Source organism: Scyliorhinus canicula, chromosome 2 (genome assembly GCF_902713615.1).
Source record: "Scyliorhinus canicula chromosome 2, sScyCan1.1, whole genome shotgun sequence".
Lineage (NCBI taxonomy): Eukaryota > Metazoa > Chordata > Chondrichthyes > Carcharhiniformes > Scyliorhinidae > Scyliorhinus > Scyliorhinus canicula.
In genome coordinates, this window is record NC_052147.1 from 276,884,780 (window position 1) to 276,911,480 (window position 26,701).

At 48.2% G+C, this 26,701-nt stretch overlaps 1 protein-coding gene across 1 annotated transcript in view; it reads right to left on the bottom strand.

The window, feature by feature from the left end:
- The window catches only part of si:dkey-91i10.2 (uncharacterized protein LOC555224 homolog), a 213,505-nt gene extending 192,498 nt beyond the window's left edge, over positions 1-21,007 (bottom strand). Inside the window, exon 1 of the mRNA XM_038790098.1 lies at positions 20,551-21,007. The gene's annotated coding sequence lies outside the window, so the exon portion shown is untranslated. The remainder of the gene's footprint in view (positions 1-20,550) is intronic.
- Between the last annotated feature and the right edge of the window lie 5,694 nt (positions 21,008-26,701).

Genomic DNA, 26,701 nt, shown 5'->3' on the forward strand with positions numbered 1-26,701 from the left:
GGGAGGGGCATTGCAATTATCCTCTAATTGCCGTGAAAACCACAATCCGGAGAATTATCTGGACATCGGCAGGAGGAAAAGGCCCAAGGATTATCCTGCTGTGGCATCAATGCCAATCAGAAGGGTGGGAAGCCTTTTCTTTTGCCCTCTGTGTTTGTTGCAGGGGCCGCGTTCGCTGCAGGCAGTGGTGGTAATCGACTGAAATCCCTTCAGATTGAGTGTCGAAACCTGGATAGATAGGCTTCCACCCACCCCCCCCCCCCCCCCCCCCCCCCCCCCCCCCCCCCCCCCCCCCCCCCCCCCCACGTGCATAACTCAGAACAGATAGCCTGCCATTAATTGAACTGTGTGACAAGGGCCACTTTTCAAAATCCCAGCCTCTGACAATACCTCCCGAACCGTTCTTGACTCCCTCTTTAATCAAGCCATCTCTCGCAGCGCCTTTCCAATTTAGAGTTTAAATTGAATGTGCTCACTCCTGACGTCCGTTATCTTTTCATTTTGTGCTCGGCCGTTCTGCGGGTTATTTAGCCAATGCCCCTTTGTTCCCTCCCCATCGGGGACATGCTTTGTGTTGCGAGGTTATGGAGGCCCGAGGCTCTCCTGAATTCGGTGCAGCACCTACACCACAGGGACTTCAGCGGCTCAAGAAGGCGGCTCACCAACACCTTCTCAAGGGGCAATTAGGGATGGGCAATAAACGCTGGCCCTGCCGGCGACACCACAGCCCATGGATGAATTTTTAAAAACACACTGCACTCATACTCAGACACATGCCAACACATACACCCACACACTCAAACATTAATACTCACACACGTCAACACACGCTCACACACACTCAGACACACATGCTAACACACACTTCAACACGCATATTCAGACACATGTTAGAACACACGTGTTAACACACGCATGTTAACACACATGTTAACACACTCATACTCAGACACTATTAACACACATTCATACTGACACATGTTCACACATACTCATGACACAAGTTTACACACACACATGCTCACACATGCTAACAAATGTTCACACTCATACTGACACACATGTTCACACATACACACTCATATTGACACACATGTCAACACACATACACACACTCAAACTCAGACATGTATCAACACACATACATACAATCATACTGACACACGTTCACACATGCACGCTCAAAATAACACATATGTCAACACAGACTCATACACAAGCTAACATACATACTCATACTTTAAAAAAAGGCTAACACACACAACCCATGTATGCTAATACACGCACTCTCATGGGTACAATGAAACATACACTCACATGCATACTCAAACACTCACATGTATATTTACTGACAAAGACGTGCACACACGCACATGCGCATACACATCCCACAAACCCGTGTACATACCCACGCTCACACGGCCACATGAACTCACACACACATACGTTCACACAGATGTACATTTGAACACACACGCTTACACAGGTACACAGCCATGCTCACACAAACACACATGCACGTTCACACCAAACAGTGCAGCATTCTTTCTGGTGGAAAACAGATGGGAGGCAGAGGAGAGAGAGACAGTTGTTTAATTGGTCCGTGAGTAGAATTCGAAAAGGCTGTTACTTGGTGGTAATGGATGACGAGCAAGTCGGGAAACACATCCACGGTGATGTGCAGAGCTTCCAGTAAAATACAAGGTTTGGAAACAGTCCATTTATTATCCTTACAGACAGGGCTGATGCTCAGAGTCTGGGTGTCACTGGCTGTATGTCTGAGGACGAGGGAGAAGAGAGAGGATAATGTTCTCCACACAATGGAACTTCTAGAGGAATTAACCCCCCCCCCCCCCCACCCCGGTAGGCTGTGGTCAGCGACTATGCGAGGTATCATGTGTTGTAAATAATTTTGCCAGGTGTACAGAGTTGCTGCTGTTGAGCTGGTGCACAATACCCTACCAGTTATTCTATTTTATTTCTTATTGTTTTTCTTTTATTATTTACTATTTCTTTTCTTTGGTATGTTTGGGTGTACCCTTCTCTTCTATATATGTGTATATATTTATGTCTCTTATCCTGTGTACATAACGGTAACTATACTTTGTTCAAAAACCCAATAAAAAACATTTATTTAAAAAAATGTGAGTGAGTTAGCACTCTCACCTCTGAATCCAACGTTGGTGGTTCAAGTCCCACTTGACATGGGAGCACAAATATCGAGGCTGACACTCCAGTGCAGTACTGAGGGAGTGCTGCGCTGTCAGGTAACATAAGAACATGGGAGCAGGAGGAGGCCTTGTGGCCCATCGAGCCTGTTCCATCATTTCAATACGATCACGGCTGTATTCAGCCTCAAATCCACTTTCTCACCTGCACCCATAGAACATAGAACATAGAACAGTACAGCACAGAACATGCCCTTCGGCCCTCGATGTTGTGCCGAGCAATGATCACCCTACTCAAACCCACGTATCCACCCTATACCCGTAACCCAACAACCCCCCCTTAACCTTACTTTTTTTAGGACACGACGGGCAATTTATCGTGGCCAATCCACCTAACCCGCACATCTTTGGACTGTGGTAGGAAACCGGAGCACCCGGAGGAAACCCACGCACACACGGGGAGGACGTGCAGACTCCGCACGGACAGTGACCCAGCCGGGAATCGAACCTGGGACCCTGGAGCTGTGAAGCATTTATGCGAACCACCATGCTACCGTGCTGCCCGGCTGCCAGGCACCCCATGTGCCTTAACCCGGGAGGCCAAACATTTGTAGATCTCAGTGTTAAAAATATTTCACGATGGGGGAATCCACATCCTCTGGGTTCAGTCCACATTTAATTCATGCAAGCTGTAAGAACCTCAAACTTGTTGGACAATTGCAGGCATTGAGGCTCCTCGTATTGTTACCTTATGAGTCACGTACCTACCTCACTCATAGTCACATCCTCCTGTCCATGGCAACGGACCTAATCAGAAGGGCCTGGCTTCTTGGGCAAAGTGGCCAGGTAACTTTCCCACACTGTGATGCATCGTAGTGTCCGAGGCTTGGGCTCCAGCTCAACAACTCAGACAGAGCCTTGCCCTGCAGACACCTACTGCAGATGTGGCCACCATGGATCACAATGGTGTCCGTCCACAAGTGCCCACATGCTACAGCTGCAACTCAGCACCTGCCCTGCCATCTGTATTGTGTTTTATTTAACTAATCAGGTTTCAAGTTTAGAAATATCACACAACTGTTATCTTTAGTTCTATGGACGACACAGTAGTACAGGGGTTAGCACTGTTGCTTCACAGTGCCAGGGTCCCAGGTTCGATTCCCGGCTTGGGTGACTGTCTGTGCGGAGTCTGCACGTTCTCCCTGTGTCTGCGTGGGTTTCCCTCCGGGTGCTCCGGTTTCCTCCCACAAGTCCCGAAAGACGTGCTTGTTCGGTGAATTGGACATTCTGAATTCTCCCTCTGTGTACCCGAACAGCTGCCGGAGTGTGGCGTCTAGGGGCTTTTCACTGTAACTTCATTGCAGTGTTAATGTAAGCCTACGTGTGACAATAAAGATTATTATTATAATAATTAGTTAAGCTGTAAGTTTAATGTGATACTTATATCTCCCCTGTACTGGTTTAAACCAATGGCCCCGTTTAAAGGGGTAAAATCTTAAAGGTAAGGGGCGGGATTATCCGTCGGCTGGGACACTCCGGGGAACTCGCGACAACGTGGGGGTGGCCACGATGGGAAACCCCTTAATCCCATTGGCCAGCTTCTGGAATGGAGGATCCCACTGCTGGCGGGGCACCATGCGCCAGAGAAAGGTCTGCTGGGACGGAGAATCCTGCCCAGGGTCTTAGAACATAGAACATAGAACAGTACAGCACAGAACAGGCCCTTCGGCCCTCAATGTTGCGCCGAGCCATGATCACCCTACTCAAACCCACGTATCCACCCTATACCCATAACCCAACAACCCCCCCCCACCCCCCCTTAACCTTACTTTTATTAGGACACTACGTGCAATTTAGCATGGCCAATCCACCTAACCCGCACATTTTTGGACTGTGGGAGGAAACCGGAGCACCCGGAGGAAACCCCACGCACACACGGGGAGAACGTGCAGACTCCACACAGACAGTGACCCAGCTGGGAATCGAACCTGGGACCCTGGAGCTGTGAAGCATTTATGCTAACCACCATGCTACCCTGGGTAAAATGTTAAACCGAGACGCTGTTGTCCCCTCAAGTAGAAGATAACATGACACTATATCAAAGAGGAGCAGAGGAATTATTCCCAGAGTCCTGGCCAATATTAAGCCCTCAGGCAACATGGGAAAGACAGATCTTCTGGCGAATATCACGCTATTGTTCATGGAATCTTGCTGTGCGCAAATCGGCTGCTGCATTTCATACTTTGCATCAGTAATACATATCAAAAACACTTCACTGACTGAAACCTGCATTGGGACATTCTGAGTGTTTGAAAGGGGCTATACAAATGCAAGTCTCTTTTCCCTATCAAATATATGAGGCACAAGCAAGTAAATGGATATCATTGAATGGCGTAGCAGGTGAGCTGAATTGCATATCCCTATCCCCATGTTCAATGGAAGCACAGGAATGCAAAACCTGCCCTTTTACCTCCTCTTTCCTCATCATCCAAAGCTCAAGGACTCCTTCTCAGTGAAGCAGTGATTGACTTGTCCCTCTTTCAACTCAGTTTACCGTACTGGCTGCTCACAATGTGGTCTCCTCCGCATTGGAGAGGAGACCAAATGCATGACTGCTTTGTCAAAGGCCCTCTCCGGGTCCGCAAGACTGACCCCGAGGTCACTGATGATCCATCAATTGCACGAGAGACGAGTTGCTTGACAAAAGTTAGGCTTTAATAAGCTAGAACTTAGCCCTGCGGTTGTCTACAATAAAATGGACGACCGCCGGGCGTTTCGACTATTTATACCTCGGTAAGGAGGCGTGGTTAACTCAGCCTCTCGACCAATCGGAGAGCTGTCACATGACAGGTCTCAACCAATCGGTCGAGAGGCACATGACCGACCAGGGCCAATGGTAAGCCGGTGTTCTGCCCCAATGGCAGACAGCTATGCAAATCATATCACCACAGTCACCCTTCTGGCCACCTGGCATTTCAGTTCCCCATCTTGCACTCACACTGACCTCTTTGCCCTCAGCCACCGGCAGTTAGCTCCAACGTAAACCCGAGAGATAGCACGTCAACTTTCCTTCGGGCACTTCACAGCCTTGCAGATTCAACACTGAGCTCCGACTGCAATGCCAGCCCCCATTTTGATTCTGTGGCCTGGACTCTCCGTCCGTTCAGGGCGGCAGGATACTCCGGTCCCACTGCAATGAATGGGCGGCTTGGCTGAGTGCCAAATTCCCCGCCCTCGCTCGCAGCGATAGTGGGGCAGACTGGGAGCGGGAGCGTAGAATCCCGGCCTTTATCTTTGCGGCTTTCGGTTCCACTCTCCTTTTTTTCTCGTTTTTCCTTTCGGACAAAACTGTCCATCATCCTGCCATTCACACCTCATCCGGGCACATTTGTTTTTGTTTTTTTTCCCCACTTGTTCCATTACCTCCCCTTTGGCATTGTACACTCAGCTCTTTTGTCTTTCCCGTCAAAGACCTACCACAGACCTTGGCCTTTCCTTCTTCTTTCCACCCTCCCCCTGCCTCTCACTTGCTTCAAAACATTCCTAACCTTCCCCGGTTCTGATGAAGGATTATTGATCTGAAACGTTGATTCTGTTTCTCTGTCCACGGGCGCTGCCAGACCTGTGGACTAGTCCCAGCATTTTCTGTTTTAATCTCTGTAATTTCCCCCTCTTCTCATCTCTGCTCCAGTGGTCGTCAGCCCAAGTGGCTGGCTACCATATGTATGTAAATACCCCCTGATCCCAACTCCTTAGGAATGGAGTCATGGGGCAAGTCTGGGATTGTGGACGTTAATCCTGATTCCTTTGGTTGCCGAGGACCCAGGTTCTGGGATTCCCATCCTGCACCTCTCCATCCCTCCACTTTGCCTTCCTTCGTTCAAACACTCTTTAAATTCTACCTCGCTGACCAAGCTTTCAGTCACATATAAACAAAATCTAAGAAAATGGACAAGATGGATCGAATGGCCTACTTCTGTGCTGTATTATTTCTATGGTTCTAAAATGTGGGGGGGGGATGATAGGTAAGTTCACAGATGACACGAAGACTCCCGTACCAGCCTCCCCGAATGTGGTGACTAGGGGCTTTTCACAGTAACTTCATTTGAAGCCTACTTGTGACAATAAGCGATTTTCATTTCAAGATTGACCGGGTGGTTGACAGTGAAGAGGAAGATCTGAGGTTATATGCAGGAGGATATAATAATAATAATCTTTATTGTTGTGCTTCTCCATGGACTTGGAGATAGGTTTAACACATTTATTGAACAGTTAACAATTCTCCTACTTGAGTTCGACTCTCCCGTTGATCTTACTATAGTAACTCAGTCTAACTAACCAGTCTGCTCTAAGCCATGTGGTGGGTGTGATGCTTCCTGATCTGCCCCTGTCTCTCTGAGTGTTGCCTGTGAAAAGAGAAAGAGCATGTGTGCCCTGTCCTTATATATGGGTTGCCCCCTTATGGTAATGTCACCTCTAGGTGTCTTGACTGCCCATTGGTCGTGTCCTATTCTATGTGTTCATTAGCTGTACGTCTGTATGTCGTGGTGTCTCTGGTGCTCCCTATTGTGTTTACTCAGTCCTAGTGTATCTACATTTACTCAGTCCTTGCGTATTTACAGTGATGCATATCACCACATTTATTGTCACAGGTAGGCTTACATTAACACTGCAGGTACTGTGAAAAGCCCCTAGTCACCACATTCCGGCGCCTGTTCGGGTACACGGAGGGAGAATTCAGAATGTCCAATTCACCTAACAAGCGCGTCTTTCGGGATTTGTGGGAGGAAACCGGAGCACCCGGAGGAAACCCACACAGACACGGGGAGAACGTGCAGACTCCGCACAGACAGTGACCCAAGTGGGGAATCGAACCTGGGACCCTGGCGCTGGGAAGCCAAGAGGGGTTAGTCAGATGGGCAGATGGAATTTAACCCTGAAAAGTTTGAGGTGATACACTTTGGAAGGACTAACAAGACAAGTGAGTACTCAATGAGTGATAGGAGACTAGGAAACTCAGAGGAACAGAGGAATCTTGGGGTGTTTGCCCACAGATCCCTGAGGGCGGCAGGTCAGGTTAATAGGGTAGTTAAGAAGGCTTACGGGACACTTACCTTTATCAGTCGTGGATTAGATTATAAGAGCAGGGAGGTAATGTTGGAGCCGTACAGGAATTTGGTTAGGCCACAGCTGGAGTGCTGCGTGCCGTTCTGGTCATCGCACTGCAGGAAGGATGTGATTGCGTTGGAGAGGGTGCAGAGGAGATTCACCAGGATGTTGCTGGAGCATTTGAGCTGTGAAGAGAGGCTGGACAGGCTGTTTCTTTGGAGCAGAGAAGGCTGGGGGGGGGGGGGGGGGGGGGGGGGGGGGGGGGAGGGGGGGGAGACGACGACCTGATTGCAGTGTATAAGATTCTGAGGGGCCTTGGATGGGATGGGTGGAAAGCAGCTGTTCCCCTTAGTTGAAGGGTCAATAACAAGGGGGCATCATTTTAAGGTGAAAGGCTGTAGATTCAGAGGGATTTGAGGAAAACGAAATTCACCCGGAGAGTGGCGGGAATCTGGAATGCACTGACTGGGAGGGTAATTGAGGTGGGAAACCTCACAATCTTTTAAAAATATTTGAATGAGCACTTGAAATGGCGGAACGTTCAAGGCTATGGGCTAAGTGCCGGGAAGTGGGATTAGTGTAGATTAGGGTCGTCTGTTTTTTGTTGGTGTAGGCTTGATGGGCTGAAGGGCCTCTTCTGTACTGTACCATTCTGTGATCTAATATCTCCTTTTGTGACTCCGTGTCGTGGTTTGTTTTACAATGCTCCTGTGGCGTGCCCCATGTTTAACTCTATTAAAGGCGATGTGTAAATAGAAGTACTTCTTTAATTATTTGATGGGATGTGGGTGTCACTGACGAGGCATTTTTTGCCCATTGCTAATTGGCCTTGTACTGATTGGCTTGCTGTGCTGTTTCAGAGTGCGGTTCGGGGTCAACCACGTTGCTGTGGATCTGGAGTCACATGTAGGCCAGACCGGGTAAGAACGGCAGATTTCCTTCCCTCATGGATGCCGGTTGTTGTTGTTACGGCAGTGGGATGAGATTGTGGATTTGTTTTGGGTGCCTGTAACTTCAGGGGAGTTGGAATGGGTATGATGGGCCATCCAGCCTCTCTGCTTCTAATGCAGGTTAACAGTGATTTCATATTAACTGTAACCATTAGTTCATGTTTCCTTCAGTCTCTGCAGTACAGATGCTGGGGCGCTCACATATTTACACTTCAAATAGGGACCTTGCTAAGATAGTTCATTCTGCGATGTGATCATTCATTTAACACCAATTCCCGTACCAGCCTCCCCAAACAGGCGCCGGAATGTGGCGACGAGGGGCTTTTCACAGTAACTTCATTTGAAGCCTACTCGTGACAATAAGCGATTTTTATTTCATTTCATTTCATTTTCAATTCACACCGGTTCCTACTGTTTGTCACTTCTTCACCCATCAATGTGTCTCATTTTCCTTGAGAGATTCTGGTAGCCGTAAATCTACTTGCTTTGCTTTCTGCTCTGGATCGATAGCTTAAGGCACAAGTGCTTCAGTTAATATAACGCAGCATAACCTTGGACACCTCACAACTGCAACGTGAAAGACATTGTTTATGTGCAGAATCGAACAACTTGCAGTTGAAGGGTATTCCAACAACAACATGCATTTATAGGGCCCCTTTGATGTGATTAAAATGCTATCAAACAAAATTTGTTACCGGGCCAATAAGGAGAGAGTGGGACAGTTAACGAAGCTTGATCAAAGAGGTAAGTTTTAAGAAATATCTTAAAGGAAAAGAAAGGCAAAGAGAGATATTAATAATAATAATAATCTTTATTGTGACAAGTAGGCTTACATTAACACTGCAATGAGGTTACTGTGAAAAGCCCCTAGTCACCACACTCCGGCGCCTGTTCGGGTACACAGAGGGAGAATTCAAGACATCCTGAGGTGCTATAAAAACACATGTCCTTCTTGCTTATTGATGATCTCTTGGCTCACCCCCTGGCCAATTGAGAGTCCAATTCGCCTAACAGCACGTCTTTCGGGACTTGTGGGAGGAAACCGGAGCACCCGGAGGAAACCCAAGCAGACACTGGGAGAACGTGCAGACTCCGCACAGACAGCGACCCAAGCCGGGAATCGAACCTGGGACCGTGGAGCTGTGAAGCAACCACTGTGCTACCGTGAGAGATTTAGGGAGGGAATTCTAGAGCTGAAGCTGCTGTCCCACAAGCAGTCAGGCAAAACTGCTGCAAAATCAACTTCAACACTGCTTCCCAGCTAGCAGTTCTCATTTTCCCAACTCTCAATTGGCCAGTGCTCCATAGGAGGACAAAGAGAAAACTTCCAGGAGACTCTGTGCCTGTCCTTAAAGCACAGAAGCATTGATAGCTGGGAGGAGCTTGCTGCTAATCGATCAGAATAGTGACAACTTGTCCATCGAGCTGCGCCACGCTCTGAGGTCTTAATGATAAGGCAGAATGGCGGCAGAGAAGGAAAGAAAAGGGAGTAAATCCTCCTCTCCAGATGCCAGTACCCCACGGAGCTCAAAGTTCCGCAGGTCAAGAATTGGCCTGTTCAGTCACATGATGATGCAGGTCAGAAGCTCGGAACCCTGAGTAGACGTCATTGTCGAATCGAGCACTAGCCAATGATGCCCCAGCTCACGGCCTGGAGAGCTGTGGACGTGGAGCAATCACTGGAGCAGTCTGGAGGTAACAAAGGCTTGGGCTGTGGTGGGATCGGAGATGGTGGGCGGAGGTGATCTTGACGATGGAGGTGGCAATGGGGCCAGAAGCTTAGTTCAGGGTCAAATAGGTCACCGAGCTGTGAGCTGTCTGACCAAGGATTGGAATGGGATCAATGGCAAGGTTTGTAGTGGGGACTGAAGACAATGGCTCTCCTCTTCCCACTATTTAGTTGGAGGAGATTTCGACTCATACCGTCATGCGATGAATCAGAAATTTCCCAGAATGATTGCATGAAGAGAACATTTCAAATGTGTCATGATAACTGACGGCCGTTGATTGGTCTGGCTGCGTTTTGGACCAAACTAGCTGAAAATATGATGATGCAAATCAAAGACCAAATGTCCATTTCTTCCATTAAAAGTTCCTTTTTCTTATTTGTGTTTATGTCTCACGCTAAGAAGCTTTTTTAGGTGCCAGTCATAGCGAGAGGGAGAAACTCTCACCTCAGGGTAAGAAGGCTGTGGGTTCAGGTCCCGCTCCAGAATGGTAAGGGTTAATGTTATGTCCCGATCAACCACTAGGGAGAGCTAGATGTAGATCATTTATCATAATGTCACACTCCCCTGGGTAAGCAGGTAGCCAGGCCGTTGCCAATACCATTAGTAAAATGTCAAGAAACCATTCTGATGCAATGACCCCCAGCATTTTATCGGCCCTCCCCCACTCCTAGCCCATCACTCTGAGTAACATCTCGCCTTGTATTTCAGCGAGTTGGTGTCTATCTATGGAACAGGCTCCTTGGGTGGACAATGGAAGCAATTTCTTATTGATGCAAATTAGAATCAATTCCTTTCGGGAAAGTAATATTTTGGGACATGGTTTGGGGGCCACCCTGAGGGGGGGCCTCGAATGAAAATCCCACACAGTTAACGGTGCCTCCGATGGTGCAGCACTGCCTCCGAACCGCACTGGCAATGTCAGCCTGGACTCTGTGCTCAAGTCCCGTGGATGCGACTGTGAACGCTCAGACTATCTAAACGCAATGGTGCCAACCGAGCCATGGCTTATCCTGTTCCTCAGACAAGTATCCTGGTGGATTGTCACTGTTTAGGCTACATGCATGAGGCCTGGTTACCTGGATACAGGTCCTTGACAAAGATCTGCGCCATTGGGAGAGGGAAGGCTGCACAAAGGGAATATAGGTGAGGTACCGGGGTAGTCACAGGCTTTGAGTGAGCTTTAATCACTAGGCCAGGCTACTGGTTACAATGACTATGGGGAAGGGGGTAACTGGGTCCCTACTTTAGAACATAGAACACTACAGCGCAGTACGGGCCCTTCGGCCCTCGATGTTGCGCCGACCTGTGAAACCATCTGAAGCCTATCTGACCTACACTATTCCATTTTCATCCATATGTCTATCCAGTGACCACTTAAATGCCCTTAAAGTTGGCGAGTCTACTACTGTTGCAGGCAGGGCGTTCCACACCCCTACTACTCTCTGAGTAAAGAAACTGCCTCTGACATCTGTCCTATATCTATCACCCCTCAATTTAAAGCTATGTCCCCTCATGTTGGTCATCACCATCCGAGGAAAAAGACTCTCACTGTCCACCCTATCTAACCCTCTGACTATCTTATATGTCTCTATTAAGTCACCTCTCAGCCTTCTTCTCTCTAACGAAAACAACTTCAAGTCCCTGAGCCTTTCCTCGTAAGACCTTCCCTCCATACCAGGCAACATCCTAGTAAATCTCCTCTGAACCCTTTCCAAAGCTTCCACATCCTTCCCATAATGTGGTGACCAGAACTGCACGCAGTACTCCAGGTGCGGCCGCTCCAGAGTTATGCACAGCTGCAGCATGACCTCGTGGCTCTGAAACTCAATCCCCCTACTGATAAAGGCTAGCACATCATAAGCCTTCTTAACAGCCCTATTAACCTGGGTGGCAACTTTCAGGGATTTATGTACTTGGATGCCGAGATCCCTCTGTTCATCTACACTACCAAGAATCTTGCCATTAGCCCAGTACTCTGCATTCCTGTTACTCCTTCCGAGGTGAACCACCTCACACTTTTCCGCATTAAACTCCATCTGCCACCTCTCAGCCCAGCTCTGCAGCTTATCTATGTCCCTCTGTATCCTATAACATCCTTCAGCACTATCCACAACTCCACCGACCAAATTTACTAACCCATCCTCCTACACCCTCTTCCAGGTCATTTATAAAAATGACAAACAGCAGTGGCTCAAAAACAGATCCTTGCGGTATGTTTATTGACATTATTTATAAGGGATTTTTATCTGGAATTTTTAGTTGCTGGCTCTGTGTTCTGACAGGACAATAATCCAAGTTAATCAACAAACTGAGATCCAATAAGGAACCTTTTGATGTGAAACAGCAGCAGATAAAGTTACTGATTCTTCCTGTTTATTCCCCGCTTCTAATCAGGTTGGTAAAGGAATTGATGTGCTTAACCTTGTTAAATGCCGGGGCTGACACACACACCACACACAGGCCCCATTGCATTGGACTTTTCTCAGTACCTGCCCTGGATACAGCTTTTACAGCACAGTAGGAGGCCATTCGGCCCATTATGTCTGTGCCGGCCATCAAGTGCCTATCATCATGACATGCCCTAACACAGAAGGAGGACATTTAGCCATCATGTCAGTGCTGGCTCTTTAATAGGGCTATCCTATTGCCCCCCCCCCCCCCCCACTCGCCCTGCTCTTTCCTCATAGCCCTGAAACATATTGCCTCTTCAAATATTAACCCAATTGCTTTTTGGGAGTTCCGATCGAATCTGCTTCCACCAAACCTTTAGCCAATGCTGTCTCAGATCAGAACTCACTGCGGTCAAAGAAACTCTCTTCATCTTTCCTTCCGATCTTTCAGCCAATTACCTCAACATGTTAAATAGCAGCTGTACATTTAGCGAGATTGTGAGATATGGAAGCTTCGATGTTACATTATTGCCTTCAAAGCCAGGGGGTGAGCCAAGAGATCATCAATAAGCAATAAGGACGTGCGTTTGTATAGCACTTCAGGATGTCGTGAAGTGATTCCCAGCCAATTAAGTTGCTTTTCAGGCGGAGTTATTGTTGGAAAGTAAGGTTGAACCACAGCCAAAATGCGCACAGCAAGATCCCACAGCAGCAAGGGCGGCGACAACTAGCTGTTCGCTTTTGGTGCTGTTGGTTGAGGGACAGAAGATTTTCCCTGCTCTTAGTCAGAGTCCTGATGGTGCAGAAGGAGGCCAGTCGGCCCATCGAGTCTATGTCAGCTCACTGTGGAGCAATCCAGTCAGTCCCATTCCATACAAACCCCCCCGCACTCACTGCTCTATTACTAGCTCTGTAAGTTTATATCCCTCAAGTGCCATCTAATTTTCTTTTTAAATCATTGATCGTCTCCACCCTAATGCAAAGTATTGTACATCCCCCTGTCAGCATCAACGGGGCCGAGGTGGAGATGGTTGACAGCTTCAAATTCCCAGGTGCACATCACCAACAATCTGTCCTGGTCCACCCACGTCCCACTACGAACAAGAAAGCACAACAGCACCTATACTTTCTCAGGAAGTTGAGGAAATTCGGCATGTCCACATTAACCCCTACCAACTTTTACTGGTAAACCATAGAAAGCATCCTATCGGGCTGCATCACAGCCTGGTATGGCAACTGCTCAGCCCACGACCGCAAGAAAATACAGAGTCGTAAACACAGCCCAGTCCATCACATGAACCCACCTCCCATCCATTGACTCTGTCTACACCTCCCGCTGCCGGGGGAAAGCAGGCAGTGTAATCAAAGACCCCTCCCACCCGGCTTACTCACTCTTCCAACTTCTTCCATCGGGCAGGAGATACAAAAGTCTGAGAACACGCACGAACAGACTCAAAAACAGCTTCTTCCCCGCTGTCACCAGACTCCTAAACGACCCTCTTATGGACTGATCCGATCTCCTCACACATCTCCTGTATGCTTCACCCCATGTCTGTGTCTATGTATTTACATTGTGTATTTTATGTTTGCCCTGTTATGTATTTTCTTTTCATGTATGGAATGATCTGTCTGAACTGCACGCAGAACAATACTTTTCACTGTACCTTGGTACACGGGACAATGAACCAATTCTAATGAGCAGTCGACTCCAGGTCATTACAAAGTGCAGACATTTCAGATTGTGCAACCTTGCTAGTTTAGGTATGTTTGGCACAATGAATTTGTTGAAGATCTGCTGCGCTACCTGACTTTACCAACCCACACGACTGGCGCAGAGATTTTTGAAGCTTTGAATAGTTTTGTGGTTGGAAAGTGCGGGCTTGACTGGGTTCATTGCAGAGGAATCACAAGCGATGGAGCAGCCAACATGACTGGGATAAACAGCAGAGTTATAGTGAGGGTAAAAGAGGCAGCTGGTCAGGACATTGTTTGGAATCATTGTTTTATTCACTGTGAGGCACTGGCATCGAAAGGAATTCCATCCGATCTTGAAGTGGTGTTGAAAGGAATTGTGAAAGTTGTGAACTACATTATACGCAGCCCACTCAATACCCAACCTTTTGATACTCTGTGTTCCGATATGGGGCCTGAGCACACACATTTATTGTTCCACACAGAAGTACATTGGCTGTCAAAGGGTCGGGTGCTACTCAAGAGTTTATGAACTGACGTACGAAATCCACGCTTTCCTCCTCGAAAAATTGTCCTCTCTGGCTGATTTGTTGGCTGATGAAACTTGGATACTAACTATGTCTTACCTTGCAGACATCCTTTCAATTCTAAATGAACTGAACCTCAAATTGAAAGGGAAAGATGATGATTGCTTTCGGCACTGTGAAGAAATCAAAGCTTTCCAAAAGACATTGGAAGTTTGGCAATTGCGAGTACAAAGCCAAAACTGCTATATATTCCCCACACTGCTTCGACACGTTGAAGGAAACAACATTAGTAAGGAAACTGTAAATGGACTGGCAAGCCTTCTCAGTTGCATCTGGCTGCCCTGATCAACAATTTTGGTCGCTACTTTCCAGAGGAGAAGTTTAAGATTTTGAGGGAGGAGGGTGAAAAACCCTTTTGAGTTTGAGACCCCAGAATCAGTTCTTAACATGCAGCTGACTCCAAATGAAGAAACTGAGCTTCTGCGCCTCAGCTGTGACAGCATACTAAAAACACGGCACAAGTCAATGAGGCTGTCGGCATTCTGGAGTCGCGTCTCTGAGGTGTATCCGGAGCTGAGTAAAACAAGCATTTTGTTGCTTTTGCCCTTCACAACGACCTACATGTGTGAGGTTGGATTTTCTGTCCTGACAAAGATGAAGATGGCACAAAGGAACCGGCTGAATCCTTCACCTGATATGCACTTAGCCCTCACTTCCTGTGAACCTGATTGGAGTGAGATCGTGAGGACCAAGCAGGCTCACCTCTCGCATTAACAGTAAGAGAAAATGGCGGGCTGCGAAGGTCGGCCGGCGCGGGTCGCGAAGGTCGGCCGGTGAAGGTCGGGCGGCATGGGTCCTGATGATTGGCCGATTGGTAAAAATGGGTCCCTGGAAAAAAAGTTTGCAAAGCACTGCTCCAGGAGGCTCCGGCTCAGACCAGCAGCAATCGCTGGCTGAGTAGCCTGCCCATCAGGATTTACTAAATGCTCGGTTAGCTGCTTTGTTCACTGCCAGAACAAGTTGCTCTGAACAATAGCAATCATTGGCGATGTAGCACCCGCCAGATTGCCCAGTACCTTCTTTATGCTTGTCCTGTGTGAGGACTGTTCTACTTCTGTTGAGCGTTGTGGCAGCGGATGATTTGTTCCGAACTGGTTGGAGTACTTGGTAATAAAGCTAAAGTACCTCGTGCCTCTTTGTTACAATTTCCCCCACATCCTGCATTTCTGCCCCACAGATTTTACAATTCGTACACCTCGATACTCCTGCCTGACCACCTCTCTTGATGGTAGTCACCCCCCCCCCCCCCCAAACATCTTCCGACTCTTGACATTGGCTTTTCCCAGCCTGATGCCTGATCCCCTCCCACTTGACGGTGGGGAAGAAGGGACACCATTGAGGGAGGAGGTCCATTGACGGGGGAGGTGGGAAAAGAGGGTTACCATCGGGGGAGGGGGTGTGGAAGGAGGATTGCCATTGAGAGAGAAGGTTGTGAATGAGGTCCCCAAATGAGTGGGAGGAGGTGGGGAAGGGCCACTGTCGAATAGGAGGAGATTGGGAAGCTTGGCCATCAAGCATAGGAACGTCTAGAACTTCAGTTCTGGAATTAATCCAGATGACCAGTCCACCAGGGGAACACAGATAATTTTTAACAGGCCAGCTTGATATAAATTGTGCTGAATTATTGAGAGGAAAACTAAAATTGCAAATATTCCAGAGGTTTGTACGTGCAAAATTATTTGCAGTCTGACAGAAAATTTGAAAGAAACAAAAGTCAGTGCGATATTAATCTTCACAATCTTCACAGTGACAGTGTCCTGTGGCAACTAATCATGCAATAGTTCCCTCACAGGCAGCCAGGGGCAATTTCTTATTAAGCTGATCAAGTCGCGCAATCAATTTTTGTGTTAACTCAGTCCAGTTGGCTTCAACTGGTACAATTTCTAGTTCAAAGAACATTGAAGCATTTACATATCAACTGGCTGCGCAGAATTCCTACTGGTCTCACTTTGAGTGCTAATTGGTCCATAGGGTGCATTTCACAACCTCACAAAAGTCTTTCTCAGCTCCTGTGAAGTCCTTCTGCGGTCAAGATCGTTACATAGAGAAGTCTGACACCCAATTTGCACTTAGCAAGATCCTCAAACAGATGGGACCTCGTGCTGAGGGTGGTACAGTGGTTAGCACTGTTGCTTCCCAGCGCCAGGGTCCCAGGTTCGATTCCCGGCTTGGGTCACTGTCTGTGCAGAGTCTGCATGTTCTTCCCGTGTCTGCATGGGTTTCCTCCGGGTGCTCCGCTTTCCTCCCACAGTCCAAAGACGTGCTTGTTGGGTGCATTGGACATTCTGAATTCTCCCTCAGTGAACCCGAACAGGAGCCGGAGTGTGGCAACTTTCACTGTATTGCAGTGTTAATATAATGTAAGCCTATTGTTTTTTCTTTATTCATAAATTTAGTGTAGCCAATTATTTTATTTATTTTTTGTCCAATAAGGGGCAATTTAGCGCGACCAATCCACCTACTCTGCACATCTTTTGGGTTGTGGGGGTGAGATCCACACAAAGACGGGGAGAATGTGCAAACTCCACACAAACAGTGACCCGGGGCCGGGATTCGAACCCGGGTCCTCAGCAATGCTAACCACTGTGCCACCGTGCTGCCCTATGTAAGCCTATTGTGACAATATTATTATTAAAATTGGATTTTTGGGTGCTGCAGGATCCCTTCAAGTTGCAAAAATGTTGGGGTGCATGCACATGCTTCTGATGCAAAGGATGCCACATCGGTGCACGATTGAGGGGCAGGGTTGACCAGCGTGATTAGGGTCGGGTAGCCAACTGTGATTAAATGTATTCCTGGAGGTTTCACCACATGACTTGCCCTCACGCTCCAGTCATTAATCGGCCAACAGGTCCATCCTTGTGACGCACGGTCTTCCTGAGTCAATTGGAACGCAAGGAGACTTATTATCCAATTGGATGATGCGTGACCAACAGCCAAGCAGCCTCCCGCCACCCCCACCACCTTTTCAATATTTCTATACCTGGTAAAGAGAAATATTCAAAGAACCCAATCTTTTTCGATGTCCTGATGATTTTTCTCCAGGGTGACACACAGCATTTAGCTTCAATTCCTGGAGACTCCGGGCTAATCCTGGAGGATTGGCAACCCTAGCCACGAGCCACAATTGACTTTGAGAAGGAAAAGGGAGAGGGTGACTTTGGACCTATACTTCCCAAAGCCTTGTCTAATGCCGGTGTCATACATAGAAACAGACATAGGAAATAGAAGCAGGAGCAGGCCATTCGGCCCGAGGCGGCACAGCGGCACAGTGGTTAGCACTGCTGCCTCACGGTGCCGAGCACCCGGGTTCCATCCCAGCTCTGGGTCACTGTCCGTGTGGAGTTTGCACATTCTCCCCATGTCTGCATGGGTTTCACCCCCACAATCCAAAGATGTGCAGGGTAGGTGGATTGGCCACGCTAAATTGCCCCTTAATTGGAAAAAAAAGGAATTGGATACTCTAAATTTATTTTAAAAAGGAGGCCATTCGGCCCTACAGGCCTACTCTGCAATTCATTATGATAAGACCATAAGACATAGGAGCAGAATTAGACCACTTGGCCCATCGGGACTGCTCCGCCATTCAATCATGGCTGATATTTTCTCATCCCCATTCTCCTGCCTTCTCCCCATAACCCCTGATCCCCTTATTGATCAAAAACCTATCTATCTCTGTCTTAAAGACACTTAGTGATCATGGTTGATCATCAGGTTCAATACCCTGATCTTACCTTCCCCTCCCCCTATCCCGTGACCCCTTTAGCCCCAAGAGCGATATCGAATTCCATCTTGAAATTACACAATGTTTTGGCCTCAACTACTTTCTGTGATAGCGAATTCCACAGATTCACCACTCTCTCTGGGTGAAGAACTTTCTCCTCACCTCAGTCCTAAAAATTTACACCTTATCCTCAAACTATGACCCCTAGTTCTGGACTCCCCCACCATCGGGAACATTTTACTGTGGACTCATTGAGAGACATTGATCTCTGCAGTTAGTCAACAACTCCCATTATTGTTGTAACGTATGCGATTACTAAGATGGTGGAAGGTGAGCAAGATGGACCTTGGTTCTCTTGGATCTGGGAATTTCTCTGTTCCTAACAGGGCTGAAGCCGCACTCGGTATTGGTGGAAATTGAAAATTTGGGTGGTGTAGCCTGGATCCCACCAAACCCCCTTTGGCTCACTCACCAAACTGCCCGTCCCTTCCCGTGATCCCCACCGTGACCCCGCCGGCCACAACCAAACAGTGGATTCCTTAAAAACATTCTTGGTGTCTACTCCTGACGTAGTGCTTTCCAAGGCGGGATGCCCTGTGGAAGGTCAATCCCAAGATCTACCCACTGGGGGGGGGGGGGGGGGGGGGGGGGGGGGTGGTTGTGATGGATGAACGAGTGGGGAGCAGGGGGGGGGGGGGGTGATGGATGAAGGAATGGGAGCAGGGGGAAGGTGGTGGATGAAGGAGTGGGAGCAGGGGAGGGGGTGATGGATGAAGGAGTGAGAGCAGGGGGGAAGGTGATGGATGAAGGAGTGGGAGCAGGGGGGGAAGGTGATGGATGAAGGAGTGGGAGCGGGGGGGAAGGTGATGGATGAAGGAGTGGGAGCAGGGGGGGGTGATGGATGAAGGAGTGGGGGGGGTGATGGATGAAGGAGTGGGAACGGGGGGAAGGTGATGGATTAAGGAGTGGGAGCAGGGGGGAGGGGGTGATGGATGAAGGAGTGGGGGGGTGGTGGATGAAGGAGTGGGAGCAGGGGGGGAAGGTGATGGATGAAGGAGTGGGAGCAGGGGGGAGGGGGTGATGGATGAAGGAGTGGGGGTGGTGGTGGATGAAGGAGTGGGAGCAGGGGGGAAGGTGATGGATGAAGGAGTGGGAGCAGGGGGGAAGGTGATGGATGAAGGAGTGGGAGCAGGGGAGGGGGTGATGGATGAAGGAGTGGGAGCAGGGGGGGTGATGGATGAAGGAGTGGGAGCAGGGGGGGTGATGGATGAAAGAGTGGGAGCAGGGGGGCTGATGGATGAAGGAGTGGGAGCAGGGGGGGTGATGGATGAAGGAGTGGGAGCAGGGGGGAGTGGGTGATGGATGAAGGAGTGGGAGCAGGGGGAGGGGTGATGGGTGAAGGAGTGTGAGGGGGGGGGGGTGATGGATGAAGGAGTGGGATCAGGTGGTGGGGGGGGGGGGATCTCTAAAGAATTGCAGCCATTTTTAATAATAGATCCTGGTGTGCAAAACACAAACTTGCTTCCTAATACTTTCTGCTGCTACCCCCTGCACTAAGCACTAAGGCTGCATAGATGAGCAATCAAAGACAATAGACGCATTATAGCAACAGGGCAGAGAAGTAACAGAAGATGTTTGAACATCGCGACAAAATCCATGGGTATTTTTCCAGGAGGCCACCCTGCCCCAGGAATATCACATTCACAGCACATCAGCAAAGGGCTATTGAAAATCTCTCTGAGATTCACATGCTGCAGGACATGCAACCAGACAGGCAGCTACACATACAAATATACACCCACACCTATATATATATTTAGACACAGTTAGGAATAATGAGCCATTGCCTTCGGGAGGCTAAATGTAAAACCGGGAAATGCTGGAAATACACAACGCAATCTGGTCTCTTCATAAATCTGGAAGAAACCCTGCTGTACATTTTCAACACTTTAGGGCCTCAGCTCTCTGATCGCCGCACTTGCTGTTTTTTATTTGTGAAAAATCAGCACTGGGCAGTTTTTTGTTGTTGAAGGAACAGTTTGAGAAATCGGCAGAGGTTTGCCCCTCACTATTGCTGACCCCCCCCCCCCCCCCCCCCCCCCCCCCCCCCCCCCTGAGCTCAACACCTTCACACAGTATTCCTGCCAGCGCTACATCCTAGTGTCAGAGGAAAGGGTTTTGACTGGTCAGTCAATCTTACCGTCAGGTGCTGGGCTCGTAGTATTTTCTCCCCCACCTCCTCCCTCCTCTGTGTCCCTTCGTCTCCTGGCAGCTCTGCCGTGCGGAGTAAATCCAGAGGTGTAACTGCGACAGATTCTACAATCAGGGGACTGAGCTCAGGGCCACTGCAATAGCAGCTCTCTCTCTCCTCTTTGTTATGTCAGCACCCTCAGCTCTGCATCGACAATGAGCCCAAAAATACAACACTCCCTCTTTCTTCTCCAGCCTGCGAGACAGCCTGTTGTCACTAGGCAACAGTACGGAACAGAACCGGATCCCTCATTGGGCAGCCAGGGTTTAAAGAGCACATCTTGGGCCACAGCAGCAAGAGCCCTTGGCTGGGCGGAGATAGGTTGCCAGCGCTTTTATCATGGGAAGCCTGGCTTGTTTGAGAGGTCGGACGGGCTTAAAAAGCGATTTTTCTTCCTGCAGACCCTGCCCCCCACAGAATCCCTACAGTGCGCAAGGAGTCTGCATCAACCATCTCAAAGAGCACCCTGACCTGGTCCACTCTGCCACCCTCCATCCCCTGTGGGTTGCTTCACAGCGCCAGGGACCCAGGTTCGATTCCCGGCTTGGATCACTGTCTGTGCGGAGTCTGCACGTTCTCCCCGTGTCTGCGTGGGTTTCCTCCGGGTGCTGCGGTTTCCTCCCAAAAGTCGCGAAAGATGGTGCTTGTTAGGTGAAGCGAACATTCTGAATTCTCCCTCCGTGTACCCGAACAGGCGCCAGAATGTGGCGACTGGGGGATTTTCACAGCAACTTCATTGCAGTGTTAATGTAAGCCTACTTGTGACAATAATAAAGATTATTATTATGATTAACCCCACTTAACCTTTGGAAACTGTGGGCAATGTAGCATGGCCCCCAACCAGTTACTATGAGGTGGTGAGTTGCAGGATTCTGACCCAACGAGGATGAAGGAACAGCTGAGGCACGTTGATGTTTGTGCGCTGTGAGATTTGGAGGGAAATTTATAGGTGGAGGTGTTCCCAATCACCTGCTGCCCTTGTCATTCTGAGTCGGGGAGGCGGCAGATTTGGATGCAGTTGTTGAACTATGGATACCACATAATATTCAAGGTGTATGGAAGGTATTAAATCATTCAAGGTTAAGGTAAAGTTAGCACTACTGAATTAGAATCTTCCGAAGGTCGTAGTACGTAATGTATAATGAACCTTAAATACTTAAAAGGCAAGATAGCTGTTGGGGAATATAAAGTACCATTTTGTCTGATGAAGAACCATGAACAGTATTTGTTTAGGACTTAAATATTCTTTTTAAAAAGAGATGGTGATGATATTTGCTCACTGATACTTCAATGGGGCAGCAGGGTAGCATGGTGGTTAGCATAAATGCTTCACAGCTCCAGGGTCCCAGGTTCGATTCCCAGCTGGGTCACTGTCTGTGTGGAGTCTGCACGTCCTCCCCCTGTGTGCGTGGGTTTCCTCCGGGTGCTCCGGTTTCCTCCCACAGTCCAAAGATGTGCGGGTTAGGTGGATTGGCCATGCTAAATTGCCCGTAGTGTCCTAATAAAAGTAAGGTTAAGGGGGAGTTGTTGGGCTACGGGTATAGGGTGGATACGTGGGTTTGAGTAGGGTGATCATGGCTCGGCACAACATTGAGGGCCGAAGGGCCTGTTCTGTGCTGTACTGTTCTATGTTCTATGTAAGATGGATTAAATCTGTACATTGACTTCCAGACAGACACTTTTCCCTCTGCCAATGCTGAGGTAGGCAGGCCTCTATTCTACGAATCAGATAATAATAATAATCTTTATTGTCACAAGTAGGTTTACATTAACACTGCAATGAAGTTACTGTGAACAGTCCCTAGTCGCCACACTCCGGTGCCTGTTCGGGTACATGGAGGGAGAATTCAGAATGTCCAATTCACCTAACACATACGTCTTTCGGGACTTGTGGGAAGAAACCAGAACACCTGGAGGAAACCCACACAGGCACGGGGGGAACGTGCAGACTCCGCATAGTGACCCAAGCTGGGAATCGAACCCAGGTCCCTGACGCTGTGAAGCAACAGTGCAGTATTGAGGGAGTGCTGCACTGTTGGAGGTGCCGTCTTTTGAATGAAACGTTAAACCAATCTGCTCCCTCAGCTGGACATGAAAGATCCCATAGTCTGGCCCAATTTCGAAGAAGGGCAGGGAGGCGATCCCTGGTGTGCTGGCCGATATTCATCCCCCCAATCAACATAAAAAAACAGATTATCTAGTCCTTATCATATTATTGTTTGTGAGAGCTTGTTGTATGAATATTGTCTGCAATGTTTCCCACAACAGTGACTAGACCTTCGAAAATACTTCATTGATTGGGAAATGCTTTGGGATGTCCAGAGGGCGTGAAAGGTGCAATGTCACTGCAAGTCTTACTTTCTCTCCTTTAATTTCCTGAAGGAAAGGAGACATGAACAAACTCACATGGGCAAACCTTTGTCCCCTCTGTTGACTGCCCGACAGCTCCATGGGGGCTCAGTGCTCTCAGGAAGCCACCCTACGAAGCAATGAGTGAATTAATTATATATTCTTTTGCAAAGATGTAAGGATGATATTTCCACGAAGCCTTGAACTATTCCTCGCCCAATGTCCATGAACTCGGTGGCAGGAACCACGAGATTGCAATCAGGATTGACAGCCCGAACTAGATTTCCTCTGGTTGTCGCCTGGTGTTGGGCACACTGGTTGCCAACTCCAGTTGGACATATTCCTGGAGGCTTTATCACATGACCCAAAAATTGCAAGCTCCCTGCTATACCGATCCATGCCATTGGTCACCCGCCACATCCATGCTCGTGATGCTCTGTTTTGCCACAGCCAATCAGAAATCAAACACACTCTTTTTGTTCTTTTTGATTGCTGACAGTCAGCCAAACAAACATTTTTTTTCCTTTTTTAAAACGTATTTGTTCATGGGATGTGGGCGTCGCTGTCAATGCCAGCATTTACTGCTCCCCATTAATTGCCCATGAGAAAGTGGTGGTGAGTAGCCTTCTTGAACCGTTGCAGTCCATGTGAATGCTGTTAGAAAGGGAGTTACAGGACTTTTACCCAGTGACAGTGAAGGAATGGCAATATATTTCCAAATCAGAATGATGTATTACTTAATAATAATCTTTATTAGCGTCACAAGCAGGCTCATATTAACACTGCAATGAAGTTACTGTGAAAAGCCGCTAGCCACTATGCTACCGTGTCGTTCCTTGGATGGGAACTTGCAAGTAGTGGTGTTCCCATATGTCTGCTGCCCTTGTGGTAGAGGTCGTGGGTTTGGGAGGTGCTGTCGAAGGAGCCTTAGTGAGTTTGTGGGCCGGTTTAGCTCAGCTGGAAGGACAGCTGGGTTGTGCATCAGACAGCCCTACCTTCTCAACCTTGCCCCTCGCTTGAGGTGTGGTCAATCTCAGATTAAATCACCATCACCAGTCAGCTCTCCCCCTCAAAAGGGGAAAGCAGCCTGTGTTCATCTGGGACGATGGCAACTTTTATTCAGTGAGTTGCTGCAGTGCTTCTTGTAGATTGATCAGACGCCTGCCACTTTGCATTAGTGGTTGAGGGTGAATGGTTGGCACTGTTGCTTCACAGCGCCAGGGTTCCAGGTTCAATTCTCGCTTGGGTGACTGGCTGTGCGGAGTCTGTACGTTCTCCCCGTTTGCGTGGGTTTCCTCCGGGTGCTCCAGTTTCCTCCCACAGTCCAAAGATGTGCAGGTTAGGTGGATTGGCCAAGCTAAATTGCCCGTAGTGTGCAAAAAGATTAGTTGGGGTTTCTGGGATAGGGTGGAGGTGCGGGCCTACGTAGGATGCTCTTTCCAAGGGCCGGTGCAGACTCAATGGGCCGAATGGCTCCCTTCTGTACTGTAAATTTTATGATTTAATCCAAATATTTGCCCCCTATGATCTTACTCCTGCGTTTGTGTATAACAATGTCCTGGAGTTTAATCTTCAATCCCTGGAGACTCCTGAGCAATCCCTGGAGGATGGCAACCCCAGTGGGAATCATAATGTTTATTGCCTCAGTAGCTTGCCAATATGGTGTAGGGTACTGCCCTCTGGTGTTTTAGCAGCGTCATGTTAACCGGCTAGTAAGCTTGCTTAAATTCATAGTTTCTCTCTTGCAAATGGGAAAGCAAGACAAAAGCTTATGTTTAGCCTGGCTGAAGTGCAGCAGAATCATTACTTCAACAAACCTCCCTTCATTCATCCATCAGTCTCGCGAGTGTAGCAAATGCGACTGTCCCTGGGTTACACAGCTTCCAGATTGTCTCACAGATGATATCACCATGCCAGTTTAAAAGGAACATTCACAGCAGAGCGTAGAGGTTGATGGTGCACAGATGGAAATAAGAAAACTATTAAACCTCACTGGAAATCTCCTCCCTTCTCTCCCCTCACAGTCGCTTTTCCAACCATTCCACTTTCCTTTCAACAGGCCATTGTTTTGGGACGTGGGACGGTTCATCACAGCAGCCCTTAGAGACACTGATCGCTGCATCTTCTGCAGGAAGAGTAGAAGCACTCGTGCAGCGACATTTACACAGCGTCTTTAGTGTAGTAAAATGGCCTGATGGAGCAAAATCAAACAGAGTTTGCAAGGAGATATTGGGACAGGTCACCAAAAGCTCAGTCAAAGACACACGTTTTAACAAGCCCCTTAGAGGACGAGGGAGAGATGGAGAGGTTTATGGAAGAAATTCCAGAGCTGAGGCACCAGGCAGCAGAAGGCACGGCCGCCAATGGTGGAACAATTAAAATCGGGGTGGCCAAAGAGGCCAAAAATGGAGGAGCACAGAGATTTCAGAGGGTTAGTGGGGATTATGGAGAGTGGCAGGCCAGGGAGGGATCTGCAAAACAAGGATGAGAATTTTAGATTTTCAGTGGGAGCCAATATAGGTATTGGTAGAACACGTCTTTCGGGACTTGTGGGAGGAAACCAGAGCACCCGGAGGAAACCCACGCAGACACGAGGAGAACGTGCAAACTCTGCACAGACAGTGGCCCAAGCCGGGAATCGAACCTGGGACCCTGTACTGTAATATAATAAAATTGTAGATTTTATTTGCACAACAGCTGGGAAGGGTTCACTGAATGTCTATAACAGTGAAATTAAACATTTTCAGAGATTAATTACAGAGTAGAAATTAAAAAACAGGAAGTCAATCGCCTATTTGAAACCAAACTGATGGGCCCGAGATTTACTCGGGGAGCGGGGAGAGTGGTTTGCCAGACAGGAAATCCACAACTGTGGCTTTCCCGAATCCATGCAGAAATTAATCATTGGATGTCTTCTACGTCTTTCAGTGGGTTTCCCGCACCCAACAGTGGCCAGTTTGACTAATCTGTCTGTGGAGGAAGAAAACAGCCAGGGAGTTCATAGAATTTCTACAGTGCAGAAGGAGGCTATTCAGCCCATCGAGTCTGCACCGACCAGCCCTATAGGCAATGGGCAATTGCCTGATGGGCAAGCAAATGGGGCTAACAGCAGTTGTCATGGGGGATTTTAATCTACATGTCGATTGGTTTAACCAGGTCGGTCAAGGCAACCTTGAGGAGGAGTTTATAGAATGTATCCGCGATAGTTTCCTAGAACAGTATGTAATGGAACCTACGAGGGAACAAGCGGTCCTAGATCTTGTCCTGTGTAATGAGACAGGATTGATTCACGATCTCATAGTTAGGGATCCTCTCAGAAGGAGCGATCACAATATGGTGGAATTTAAAATACAGATGGAGGGTGAGAAAGTAAAATCAAATACTAGTGTTTTGTGTTTAAACAAAGGAGATTACAATGGGATGAGAGAAGAACTAGCTAAGGTAGACTGGGAGCAAAGACTTTATGGTGGAACAGTTGAGGAACAGTGGAGAACCTTCCAAGCGATTTTTCACAGTGCTCAGCAAAGGTTCATACCAACAAAAAGGAAGGACGGTAGAAAGAGGGAAAATCGACCGTGGATATCTAAGGAAATAAGGGAGAGCATCAAATTGAAGGAAAAAGCATACAAAGTGGAAAAGATTGGTGGGAGACTAGAGGACTGGGAAATTTTTAGGGGGCAACAGAAAGCTACTAAAAAAGCTATAAAGAGTAAGATAGAGTATGAGTGTAAACTTGCTCAGAATATAAAAA